The following is a 13699-nucleotide window of genomic DNA, read 5'->3' as shown; positions in this document are numbered from 1 at the left end:
TATCATCTAACATTCTGACCACCCGTCTAATATTGTGTTGGTCCCCTTTGTTGTCAAATAACAAACTTTACTGCACTGTGTATCCTGACAGCTTTCTATTAGAAGCAGCATGAACTTGTTCAGCAGTCTGAGCAGCAGTATCTGTTTCTTCCTTGGACCAACTTCTGATAGATCCTTGGGTACATTTACACCTGTACTTTCATGTGGTCAAGCACTATCCGCATGGGCAGTGCATAATGGACATCCAAATGTTATGCTGGAAAATTGTGAAATTACCTCCATGCTGTGCACTTTTCTCAGGGTTTATTTCCCTGCTGATATCCTTAACAAGATGTATCACTGGTTTTGAGTACCTGTGATCTGCTTAAACCAACACTAAGGAACTTTTCAACCTTCATAAAATATTTTCATAACTTTTGTGATGATACATCGACTTACAACAAGTTGAATGGCACCTCTGTCATGGCCTGAGGGGGTCTGTATCTCTTTCTCTGGCACTAAGCAGCTTTGAGGAGCATGGTAGGAACCCTGCTCTCACTTAAGTTTCACTTTCACTTTTGCGAGTCACAACAAGGAGGGAACAGGCAAAACGGCACTTTAGCAATGGATTATGTTTGTGTTTTCACTTTGAAATGATCCACTGGAAACAGAAACTTAGTTTTGATGTCTTCTCTTAATTTTAATGCAGGATATTTACAGGGCTTCACGCTAGTGTTCATGGGAAATGAGTCTTTCTTCAGGCAAAACACTACCGCTTTGGTCCACAGGCACCGCCAAACTCAACCAAAACTGAAAGTTCTTTAGTACTGCTTTAATATGGTTTCTACTGCCCCTTTCTGTTGCCTCTTTCTGGAGCTCTAGCAGGCACAGGTCATTTGGCCAATCAGAAGAGAGAATGAGAACCTCTCCTCTGATTGGCTGACTGTTTTTGAGTGGTGTGTGGTTGGGCCAATCACAGGCAAGTAACTGAAACCTAAGCTGCATTCATAGAAATTGAAAAAAAAACAACTGGTCGCGGTGGGCGGAGTTACCTTTTGTGTGACATCACAGAAAGGAGGAAGTGCTATCTGCTTGACAGTTCCTACAAATAGGCGGTGTGCGTTTCTCCGTTTATGACCAATTTGATGCATGGGACAGTATATACGTGGCCCAGAGACCTCCCCAAGCACGAAAAAATAACCAAAATCACATTTTTCATGCCATGGGGCCTTTAAGTCTGGTTGCTTTTCCGCTGTTTTGTTAATTACAGTAACTCTCCGCCTGGCCATGTGCATTTGTTTACAATGAAGCCGGCAAAAAATCAATACACGGAGCGGTGGATAATGTTATATAACATACAGGCTATGATGTTACAACGGTCGGATAGGCCTTCCCAAACGTCAGGGTCACCTGCCGCCTATGACTATCCGAGTGCAATCCCATCACCGAAAACACACGTTAATGCCAGGTGTAAACAAGGTAAATGTCGATCACCCTATGATAGTGGGTTGTGAGTGATTTTGGACACAGCCGTCATCTCTGCTGGTTTGTGTCCCAGCTCCATGCTGATCCTCCAGGTTGACAGCAGCTTCACAGTTGTCGTAGTTCAGTTCTTGAGGCTCCAACTGGTGTTTACTTGGATGTTTGGATGAAAAGTGTTACGTGGACTGCTTCAGCAGTGTTCAAGTAGAAAAGGATTTGAAGTGTTGACAAGGCAGAGCAATTGAGAGAGAGAGAGCTGGAAAACAGTGCTAGGGAGAGGGACGTCTGGAGTACCAGGACCGGCTGTAGAACATGGACGGACGGATCGAAGATGATTTCTGTATCCGTCAGCCCAGGAATCAAACAGTCCACCTCCACAAGACCATGAACATGGCAACTGTGTACAAACACAGTGTTAGCGTGTAAGGACTTTATGTGAAAACATTAATGCCCTATTACAGTACCTATTAGAATAAAAAGGTTTCATTTGCATGAGAGTGGGGTGTGTTGTCATTGGGTTTGAAATAAAAAACAGCTGAATAAAGTGTGTGCGTGTGTGGAGATTAAAAAGGGTTTCTTTTAAGTGAATTTCCAAATATGTTTTCCTTTTTTTTCCCCCTTTTTTTATGACGTGTCTTCTGTGACTGGTTCTGCAGTCATTTCTTTAAATTTCCCAGCAGCCTTTTCCTCGATGCACGTGTCTATGAATCTGTCTGTTTGTGTTCTGTATGTCCTGCCTGTGCTTTAATTATGTGTATGTTGGGGTGTGTTCTGATGTTTGCATGCAATATTTTGCCCGTTCTGCCTGAACTGAGTGTATATGAGTGTGTGTGTGTGTGTGTGTGTGTGTGTAATCCACAGCAGAGCGTGCAGTCATTACCCACCGTGAGTCATCTCTGGTTGAAGCTAAAAAACAATCCAGTGCAGGAATTTCCAGATCAGCTCGGTTTGGTCGTTTCCCTCCCAGAATCTCTTTGTCTGCTTGGCCAGAGAGAAAAGAAAAGAGGCGAGCGGGAGACTAAACACTGAGCTGCACTTTTGTTTTTATGTGAAAAGTGAGGTCAGGCTTCGGTGCTTCTGTTTCTGTCTAATCTTTCTGTCTTTCTCTCTTAGTTTCTTATCTGTTCCTTAAGAGCTGCAGAGTGACTCAAATGTTGAAGTCATGTTTTCCCATGCAGCTCCTGAGATGACCAGCCAGTCAGTGTGCACCTTTATCGCAGGAGAAAGAGTGTAATGTCTGCAGCCTTTTGGAAATGTACTGGCAGCTCTATGCCTTTGGTATCTTAGAATATAATAATAATTTTAAAAAAATCATTTTGGGAGATGAAATTTGAAATCTAATACTGTTTGTTGTTGCTTGTTACTCTGAGATGATGAATACAAACAGATGGTTTCCACTTCAGAGAAGAGGGCACACACTGTTAGATGGATGGATGGATGGATGGATGGATGGATGGATGGATTGATGGATGGATGGATGGATGGATGGATGGATGGATGAATGGATGGATGGATGGATCATGGGTGGATGGGTGGATGGGTGTGTAGGTACTTCACTCTTCCCCTTTGCAAAATTCACATGAGCAGGAACTCAGTAATGATAATAATAATGAATTAATGATAAATAATAATAACTTAGTAGTAGACCTAATTATCTAGTTTAAAGGTACATTGTGTAGGAATTACTCCCATCTAGCGTTGCGGTTGTATATCGCAAGCAACTCAATCGTATTTTTCATGCTGCATTCACGTGAAATTGGGAAGACGGCAGATGGACGACAGCCGCTGTACGTAACGGCATAAACAAGATGTTGTTTTGTTTACCAGACCCACGTTTTACCGGCTTTCTCTGGATTTCTGTGACTAAAATGACATCTGGTTTGTTACCGACGGCCGTCTGCCCGACTGCAGGTGAATGCAGCATCAGTGTAACGCTCCATTCCTCCTCACTGCGTTACCGCGGTGACTTTTCACAGACACCACCTCGACCTGAGCCGACCTTGAACGAAATAATCGATTTTCATGAATAGATAACAGGAGAAGTTACACAATGTCCCTTTAACTGAGTTGGACTACTGATACCAGGAAGTACTTTGCTGTTCCGTTTACAAATACTCCTCCTGTCCTCAGGGGTCTGGACTTCTGAGTTGAACTCGTGAAGGTTGAACTCCCAGAACTTCCAAGAACGGGAGTCCAGCAGACTTGTTGGCGTCCTCTGCCGTGGTCTGGGATCTTGTCTGGACCGTCCCTGTAAACGAGCCAGGAGCCGACAGAGACAATGGCCTGCGTGTGAAGTTTGAAACCACTCTTGCTCACACTGAGCTGCAGCAGCTCGCAGTAAGAGCTGTAAGTTGTTATCTAATGTCAGTCTAATGCAGGTGAAGCAGTGTTCCAGCTGGTTAATTTGTTGCTAGGTAACATATCATCTACTCTAGAATCACATTACCTGCAGGTCAACGGACCACGGGGTTGTACCATAAGGCAACATCTGTGGTCAGTGGGATACTTTCAGGTTTAACTTTAGGTTTTCAGAGTGATTGACAGTTGGACATATCGGTTAAGAGTTAAAAGAATCAATCAATCAATAAATCAATGTTGACTGGAGATGGGCAATGGAACAAATACATTATTCTCCTGTATATGTTAGACACAGATTGATACAATTTAAGACGTTTCACTATTTTAATGTAATTTCATCTAAATCCTATCTATCTATCTATCTATCTATCTATCTATCTATCTATCTATCTATCTATCTATCTATCTATCTATCTATCTATCTATCTATCTATCTATCTATCTATCTATCTGACTGTGTGCGTTCTCTTCTCTGAAGTGGAAACCATCTGTTTGTGTTCAGCAGAAGATGGATTGAAGATGAGAAACTATCTCATCCATTTATAAAAAGAAAGCCTGATCCCCTGACAGCCATCTTTGGTGTGGCACCAGGGGAAGCACAACTAACAATTAGCCTACTCAAAGGAAGGCAGTAGCATTCTCTTCATTGTTGGCCAGGAGATTGATCTTATTTAAAGAGGAACTATGCAAGTCTGGTCGCTTTTCTTCTGTTTTGCTAACCCTCCTCTTCCCGGTTCGTCAAATTTGGATGAACCGGGAAGAGGAGCTTCGAGAAGCTTCCACTACAAAACAAGCTTGAAATATAATATAGACTTATTTCATTTTTTTCGGGACAATTTCGCATTTCGGGGCTTCAATACAAGACGGACATTACATACGAGCAGCATGGAGGTATTTGGATGTTTTTTGGTGTGTCTTTTTGTAACGAAGACAGTTGGTATCCATTTGCAACCGTCATATGGACATGCACTGCTACGCCGAGACCCCCTGTAACTCAGAGAAGCCACGGAGGACTCTGAAACTTCTCCCAGCCCTTAGTCCACATGAGGGTGAGTAGATAATGAGTGAAATTTCAATTTTGAGTGAACTATCCCTTTAATGCCAGGTGTAAATGGGGTAATTGATTTGGAACGCTTTAATAATGCTACAGCAACTATATGAGCTTTTTAATGTAAAGGTAAATAATCATTTTAAAAGGGAAAAATGTAGCATAGCCACAGGAGAAATCCTGCTTAGTTCCTCTTTGACTATAGGGAACACTACCATCTCATAATTGATAGGTAGAGGAAGTGATTGCACATCTTAAATTAAAATATCTTATATTTACTCTGCAGGGCAACACGAAGAGAGGTCTGGCAGCCTTATTTTTCTTATTGTAAAAATTAGTTTTCATCTGCTCCAACATAACTGGCAGCTCCTGTAAATATGAAAAATCAATAAAAAACACTTTGATTTGAGTGATTGACATTGATTCACTTCTATAAGCCCAAACCACAGAGGCATCACTGGTGAACTGAACCAGTAGAAGTCCTTGAGGATGGTCCAGACACTTGAGGAGGCTGTAGTGGTCTTTGAAGGGGGTCCTGAGGTCCTTGAAGTGGATCAGGTTTGGAAGAGGCTGTAATAATCCTTTCGGAGGTTCAAGTGCCCTCAAAGGGGGTCTAGAGGTCATGGAGCTGGTCCCAGTTCTCCTGGAGGAGGTTGCCGTGGCACCACTGGGTGGATTCAGCGGCGGACGCATCGGCAGCGCGGGTCGCAGGTTAATAGAGTGGAGGTTGAAGTACGGCTGATGTAAACACATACGTGATGTGTTCAGGGACACGCAGTTCTCTCCGGTTACCGTGTGACGACTGAGGTGTTGTGGATCAGAGCAGCAGCAGAAGACAGATGAAAGTTTAAATACATCTGACAGAGGCTCTCAAACACAACATGGCCGCCAGTTTCAACACCACATATCTTCACAAACATCTTTCCACTAATCATAAAGTTTCAACACTCATGTGTGTGTGTGTGTGTGTGTGTGTGTGTGTGTGTGTGTTAATCCCTGGTATTAAGTGTGTCTAGACTGCAGTGTCTCTGAGGTCCTCACTCTGCAGGGTCTCCTCCCTCTCTCTTCCCACAGTCCGGTCTCCTCCTGGACCACAAATATGACACCTTCATGCTCCACTCCTCCTCCTCCTCACTCCTCCTTTCCTCTGCTCCTCTGTTTTCCTCTTGCCCTTTCTCTCCTTCTGACCCTCCGCTGTCCTCTCCTAGCACCTTTCCTTCCAACAGATTTGTTTTGAACTAGAACATCTGAGTGTCCGCAGGCGAGGAACCAGACACACAAATGTGACACTGGTTACCTGTTAAGTAGAAACAGAGTCAACTCCACATCTGTGCATGCCTTTCAACCGTCTGAGGTCTCTCCAACACTGTCAGACTGCACGGGCCGGTGGACCATCAGAGCATTCATTACGTTTTTTGTTTTTTTTTTCACTTTTCCTGGTCTTTTTTTGGTGCTATAGAAGGTTCTGATTGGTCTCATTGTGAAGCCCTTATGTTGAGGACTGGCTTTCTCCTCATTGTCTGCTCAGGATAGTTCAACATTTTGGCAAATTCGCCTATTGCCATAATCATTATAGTCATAGCAGTAGGTTCATTACCTTTAACTATCGGTGCATGTTGTTTTGAGATCTGCGGGGCAGAGACGTGAGCTGCTCAGTGATCACAATGGAGGTGAATGGTACTTTTGTCTTTCCCTCATCAAACTCATCAAATACACAATCCAACAACTCCAAAAATTCTTGTGGACAAGTTGTGATCTGCACATTCACCACGCTATGAGATAATAATGTTACATTACGAGACTTGTTTTCAAGGCAAATGTTGGGCAGAGTGATTTCAAAAATGAAAGTAGTTCCGAGTATTTGCTTTGTGTGTCATAATGTTACATAAATATGATTACATGATGAAAACAAGTTTCATAATGTAACACGATTATCTCATAGCGTGGTGAATGTGCAGGTCACAACTTGTCCACCAGAGCGTTTTGGAGTTGTTGGATTGTGTATTTGATGAGTTTGATGAGAGAAAAGTGAATGTACCATGCACCTCCATTGTGTTCGCTGAACAGCTTGTGTCTCTGCCCCGCAGATCTCAAATCATCTTGCACCAATAATTAAAGGTAATGAACCTACCCCTGAGACTATAGAGATTATGGCAACAGGCGAATTTGCCAAACTGTTGAACTATCCCTTTAACAGTGTACTCATGTTGTGGAACGTAAAAGGCAGCATAAGTTCCAAGCACTGGCCTTTTGTCTGCTGTCTCTGTCTCTGTCTCTTCTCCTCCCTCTGGATATCTTCAAATTGTCTGGTAGCATGAACCCTGATTTACTGTCTCACACTTTAACTTTGCACAAGCACGGATGGGCCACACACACAGACACACAAACAAACACACACGGTCTGAGCGGACCATGAGAAGATATTCGCTGAAATCTGACAAAAATGTATTGGATTAGAAACACTTACTCCACCTTTAAGGTCCAAACAGACATCAGCGTGAATCAAATTGGACACATCTGGTGAGAATCAGCTGGGTAATCCTTGAGGGTGTCAGCTGACCTATTGCCGTGATGTCATGCAACCTGATGATGTCATCAGGACTGACTGCTGCTTTTATTTTTCCTCTGTTTTTTTTATTTTGTTTTGTTTTTTTTTAAGATCAAATTTTAACCTCGCAGACGGGTGAAGTGAGGTGAAACGTCCCGTCTGACCCCTGTGTTCCAAACACAAACTGCTGCAAGTATGCAGAGTAGCTATTTCATGCAGCACGCACACACACACACACACACACACATGCTGTGATGGTCTCTGCAGAGCTCTATTTTGTTGTTTCCTGGTGGGAAATTTTCCAGCTGCAGAAAGTTTCCAGCTCTTGTTGTTCGGGGGGATTCCTGCAGAGGATGGAAACAAAAACCTCAGTTTGTTTCCAAAGGAGTTCTGCTCTGTGAAGGAGGAGAGGACACTGCAGCTCATTCAAAAACCGTTAGTGTGAGTATTTGTCACATTAAAACTTTTGCAGGACGGTGATTCAGACTGAGTGAAAACTTTATCTTTTTACTTTATTGTCTTGTCACGTTGTCTGACTGTAATTAGACCTCATGAATCACACACCACACTCAGCTCGGGGTTCAGCTTCCAGATTCCAAAATTTCACTGAAGAATCTCTTTCATCTGCACAAAACGTCAGAGTATAGGCTACCCCAGAGTGTTTGTGGGCAACACATCATCACGCCACCTCATCTGTCAGGTTATCACTGCATTTAGCAAAAGTCTGTGTAAGGATGAGCAATGAAATGATGAAAAATATCAGGGTGAAATAAGAGAGCATGGCTCATCTTCAGTCAAACAGATGGTCAATAAATACCACACCATGTGAGAACCTACACAAGATGAGGACAAATAGGAAGAACCAAAACCTGCAGTTCCTCAACTGACCACTAGTGTTACATGTATGGTTAGTGGTCTCCAACAATCGGCTCTCAGGTGAACATGCACTGTAAAAAAAATGGTTGTGAAATCCACGGTAATTTACTGTATTTCTGGGAAGTTAATTACTGTAAATATATATTTGTTTACAGTAAAGTGTTGTATAATAAGCAGTAATTAGTAAAATACTGAAGAAATCATAGTAATAAACATAATTCTGTAGAAATTCACAGTAGACCTTATTCTACTGTCGTAAATCACAGTAATATTACGGTATAAAATCAAAACAAGCAGTCTTTGCCACAGAAATAAACACGTCTACAAAACTCTTTAGGTCTCTTTAACTAATTTCCTCTTTCATGACAAATGTTTACATAACTCATCTGTTTACATTTCATTTAGGATTAAATTAAGCAAAATTAAGGGCGTGGCTTCTTCGAGTGATGGTTGAGCAGAGATGGGAATAATGGTGTTATAAAATAACAGCGTTACTTATGGCGCTACTCTTTTTCAGAAACGGGTTATCCAAAAAGTCATTGGGCCTCATTCACCAATATCTTCTTAAGAACCTTCTTAGATTCTTTCTTAAGTTATTCTTAAGAAGTTCCTTAAGAAAACCCTACGTCAGATTCATCAACGCATTCGTAAGCCTCAGAATTGTTCGCAGCTGTGTTCTTATGTCATCTCCTCCTAAATTGAGGGCGTGTGCCAGGTGAGTCTAATTAACATAGGATTAGCATAGGTAACCGCCCCATCAATGCCCGTAAAAGGGCATGAGACTGCAGGGCCGTGTGCACACAGAACCCACAGGCACTGAGCAGAGAAGGTGAAGTGAGAAAGAAAGTTGAAATGCGCAAATGAAAATCTGGGAGGGAGCACCAGACTCCAAACATAAAAAGAACTTAAGTAGTGAAGTGGCGCTACTGCGGCAGGAATGAAACAAAGAAAGAAACAAAAGGCTTATATTTAGTTTATATTTTTATATTTATATTTAGGCTATATTTAGTAGCGTCAGCAGTGGATGCAGCTCTTCGGTTGTTATCAGAGAGACCACACTCTCACGTGTGCCATCATAAATATCATATTATAACATATGAAAAAAAAAACTGTTGTGTGTGGTGTGAACACTTACAGTAAGTGCACTGTTGCAGCCCGCAATTAGGAAAAAAAAAATCATATCGGCAGCTGTATGCCCCCCCCCAAAAAAAAGAGAAAAAAGCAACTGATATGAATTAAGTGTCTATAATGTTTTTTAAGAGACTGCAATGATTTCTCAATTATTATTATTAATATATATGATTATTAAAAACATCATAAAAGATAAGAAAATAATTCTTATTCAAATCATATAATGTCATACAACTGCAGAACAAAAGAAAACGCTAAAATCAGTTATTTTTGCAGAAGTCTCAGCACTTAAAAGTGCGTAAGTATACTCCTGACTGTTGGTAGATTTTGTTCTTAGTTAAGAACAAATTCTGGATAAGAAAACATTCATGAATGCCACAATCTTCGTAAAAACTTCGTAAGTAGGACTTAAGAACAAATTTGTTCTTAAGAACGGTTCGTGAATGAGGCCCATTGTTTTCCCTTTCCCTTCCCCAACATCTATTGCACGTCTGTCCGTCCTGGGTGAGGGATCCCTCCTCTGTTGCTCACCCTGACGTTTCTCCGATTTTTCCCTGTTAAAAGGGTTTTCCATGGAGTTTTTCCTCAGTCGATGTGAGGGTCTAAGGACAGAGGATGTTGTTACGATGCCATAAAAGCCCTTTGAGACAAACTGTTTGTAAAAACGGGCTATACAAATAAAATTGCCTTGCCTTGCCTTGCCTTGTCGTAATGCTGTTACTGACAATAAAATGTGCCGTTACTTGACTCAAGAAGTCCCGTCACAAAATAATACACCTGTTAAAGTTATGTACACAGGTCTGTGTGGAGGAATACTGAGTGAGTTGGTTACGGTTATGGTTGAGTTGGTTACGGTTATGGTTGGGGGTTAGGGGGGCTGAGCAATAGTTACTTTTTTCTGGTGATATAATACTTCTGTAATAATTCAGCTACTAACTCAGTTACTTTTTGGGGAAGGTAACTAGTAACTATAACTAATTACGTTTTAAAAGTAACATGCCCAACACTGCAGTTTGATGGTGGAGCAGCTCACTCCAGACCAGTGGGTTGAGAATTATCTACAGTTTGTGTTGTGACCTCCACAAACCAAACTGTCCTCACAACTGGACCAGATGAAGAAAACAGATCCCAGCAGAGGGGTGTTCTAGTGGTCTGATGGTTAGACAGCACATCCCATATGGGCTCTGGCCCTTTGTGCAGGGGATTACCAGTTGAGCTGCTGTCCAGGACGATCATTTACTGCATGGCCCGTTCCCCCGTTTCCTGTCATACCTCCACTGTCCTGTCTAATAAAGGCAAAAATGCCTGAAAAATAACCTTTAAAAAAAGATCCCAACAGAGAAACTAAAAGAAAAACCTTGAGTTCAGGAAACTTAAATCACTGTGTCACCCTTTACAGCAGATTGAACGACTTTGACATACAAACATATCTCTTGTCCACAGCTCTGGTTGTTTCAGACCTTCAGCGGGACTCAATCCAAACCCCTAAGTCAAATCCTGTTAACAGCAGTGTTTGGGCCAGTGTCAGTGGGCTGATTCTGGCCCATGATTGGTCATGTAACTGGGATTATGTTGACTGTGATGGATTGCTTTGGAGGAATGGCTGACTCTCAAATGACCCTTTACGTGAGCTGTGGTTAAAAAGCAAATTACAAACTTCAACCTTTGTCAGTTAACGTTCAAACCTGTAACTTTTTCATCTCAGAACGTCATCGGGGGCGTGGCCTCTTTGAGTGACAGGTGGGTGAGCATATGAACTCTTGGCTCCGCACACCTCGCACCTCTTTGCCCATATTTGGGTTAGCTGGTAGTTAGGGGCGGAGTCAGACACGGCCAAGATGGAAACGATGGAGCAGCTTACTCAGAGCTAAAGCGCAACAACATCTATGGTGCAACAGCAGGTTCCTGTTCATCTGAAAATGTGAACAAACAGACATGAGAGGCCGGGAGCGAGCGGCAGACCGTGACCTTTGACCTTTCAAACAGTAAATAGTAATGGCTGCTGTTTGTCTCAGTGGGGTGGGACAGATGAGGGAGGGGTGGAGGTGGGGGTGGGGGGTGAGGGGGGGTGGGGGGGGTTGCTGTCCTGCGAGACTGACTATTATTATAAACAGAAGAAGAAGAGAGCCACTGCCAAAGTCCCACTCTGTGATCTCCAATCCATCTTCTGCTGAACACAAACAGATGGTTTCCACTTCAGAGAAGAGAACGCACACAGTCAGATAGATAGATAGATAGATAGATAGATAGATAGATAGATAGATAGATAGATAGATAGATAGATAGATAGATAGATAGATAGATAGATAGATAGATAGATAGATAGATAGATAGATAGGATTTAGATGAAATTACATTGAAATAGAAAGAAGGAAAGAAAAGGACAGGAAAAATAAGGAAAAATCGCAACTAACCAAACCAGAAAAATAAAGGAATGATGAAAATAGAACCAGAGATGGAAAGAAAGCAGAAAGAAAGAGCAGTCGAGGAAGAGAGACAGAAGAGAAATGAAGTGGACAGACAGAGAGCGGCAGTGAAAGTAAGAGATATGTAAACTACTCCAGTTGTATTTACATGACAGGTGCCCAGAGAGGACAAACAGAGCTTTGCTTTAATCCTTCACTTAATAAAGAGAACATGTGGATATTGTCAGCACCCTGCAGGCAGCTCACACCTCCTCAACACACAGTTGATCCCTCTGCTTCCTCACAGGGTTTAGCTGTTCTCAGATCAGCATTGTCTTATCCTCAAGGGTCATTATCGGCAATCATTAGGCGTCAGCACCGATGCACTCAGGTGACAGTGAGCCGAGAGGATTCACAAAAATGTTGGACTGTTCCTTTAATATTCATGAGAACTTCTGGGAGGAAAAATACAGAGTTATGAATGAGAGAGGGGGGAAAGCAGTGTGTGTGTGAGAGAGTGTGTGTAAACCCAGTTATGGAAGTGTATGGGTCCACTGGGACAGCTGAGTCACTTTTCTCTCTGGCTGACCTGTTGGTTTGTTTCAGGTCTGGGAAACACATCGGAACTGACAGCCGCCACAGACAAAAGGCCTCGTCCAGATCTCTCTCACACACACACACACACACACTGCCAGAGGCGCTGTCTTTAGGAAGTGGCGTCAGAGAAGGAAAAATGTGAAAATATGAGAGAAAATTAAGTCTTAACTTGAGTGTCCAGTTTATTAGGAACACCAGTCAGTCCTGTGATGTCTGTGTATTTCATTTTGAAATATTAAAGGGACATTGTGTAACTTCTCGTGTAATCTATTCACGAAAATCGATTATTTCGTTCAAAAGTCTGTTTTTCATTAATCAATAATCCCCCCATCAACAAACTGAAGTGTTCCTTTCAGCTCTGAATGAGCCGTTCATATCATTCATATCTCCATGGAGCGGGTAAGCTCGGTGCTGCTGCCATGTGGTGTCTCCATGTTTTTACGTTCAGTGGCAGCGTGACGGTAGGTAACCACGGAAACTCAGCGGAGACACCGGAGCTGTCAGCTCAGGTCGAGGTGGCGTCTGTGAAAAGTCACCGTGGTAACGCAGTGAGGAGGAATGGAGCGTTACACTGATGCTGCATTCACCTGCAGTCGGGCAGACGGCCGTCGCTAACAAACCAGATGTCATTTTAGTCACAGAAGTCCAGAGAAAGATGGTAAAACGTGGGTCAGGTAAACAATACGACATCGCCATGACAACATATTGTCATGTGTATAGTTTTGCCTCGTGCTGACGGACCACTTGTTTACATAGAGGCTTGTTTATGCCGTTACATGCAGCGGCTGTCGTCCGTCTGCTGTCTGCCCAATTTCACCTGAATGCAGCATGAAAAATACGATTGAGTTGCTTGCGATATACAACTGCAATGCTAGATGGGAGTAAATCCTACACAATGTACCTTTAATTTGCTCTTCGACCATATATTTGGTTGATGTGTTGTTTGTGAGCATCAGGTGAACTGAACACAGGTTTCCTGCAGTATGTTGAGTTTAACCCCTCAACACTCACTGGCCTGTGGGTCATGTCACTTCTAATTAATGCCAGATCTGCCGGGCCAGTGGGTGTTATGGGGTTAATGTTAGCAACAACAACCACCTCTTTTTGGTCTATTGTTTATTTCGTGTGTAAACACCTGAGTTCATTTAGCACTGTCTTCACCTGGTGATGCTGCAGCAGAGTGACTGCTCTCACCGCTGGGGGGGCGGTGCCATCGAGCCACCTGTAGGTGGAGCCATTACGCCTAATTTCACTCACTCAAAGAAGACAAAAAAT

The sequence above is a fragment of the Trachurus japonicus genome, chromosome 20, assembly GCF_045865225.1.
Source record: "Trachurus japonicus isolate A0001 chromosome 20, Traja_1.0".
In the NCBI taxonomy this organism is placed as follows: Eukaryota; Metazoa; Chordata; class Actinopteri; order Carangiformes; family Carangidae; genus Trachurus; species Trachurus japonicus.
Note: the sequence above shows the minus strand (reverse complement) of the source record.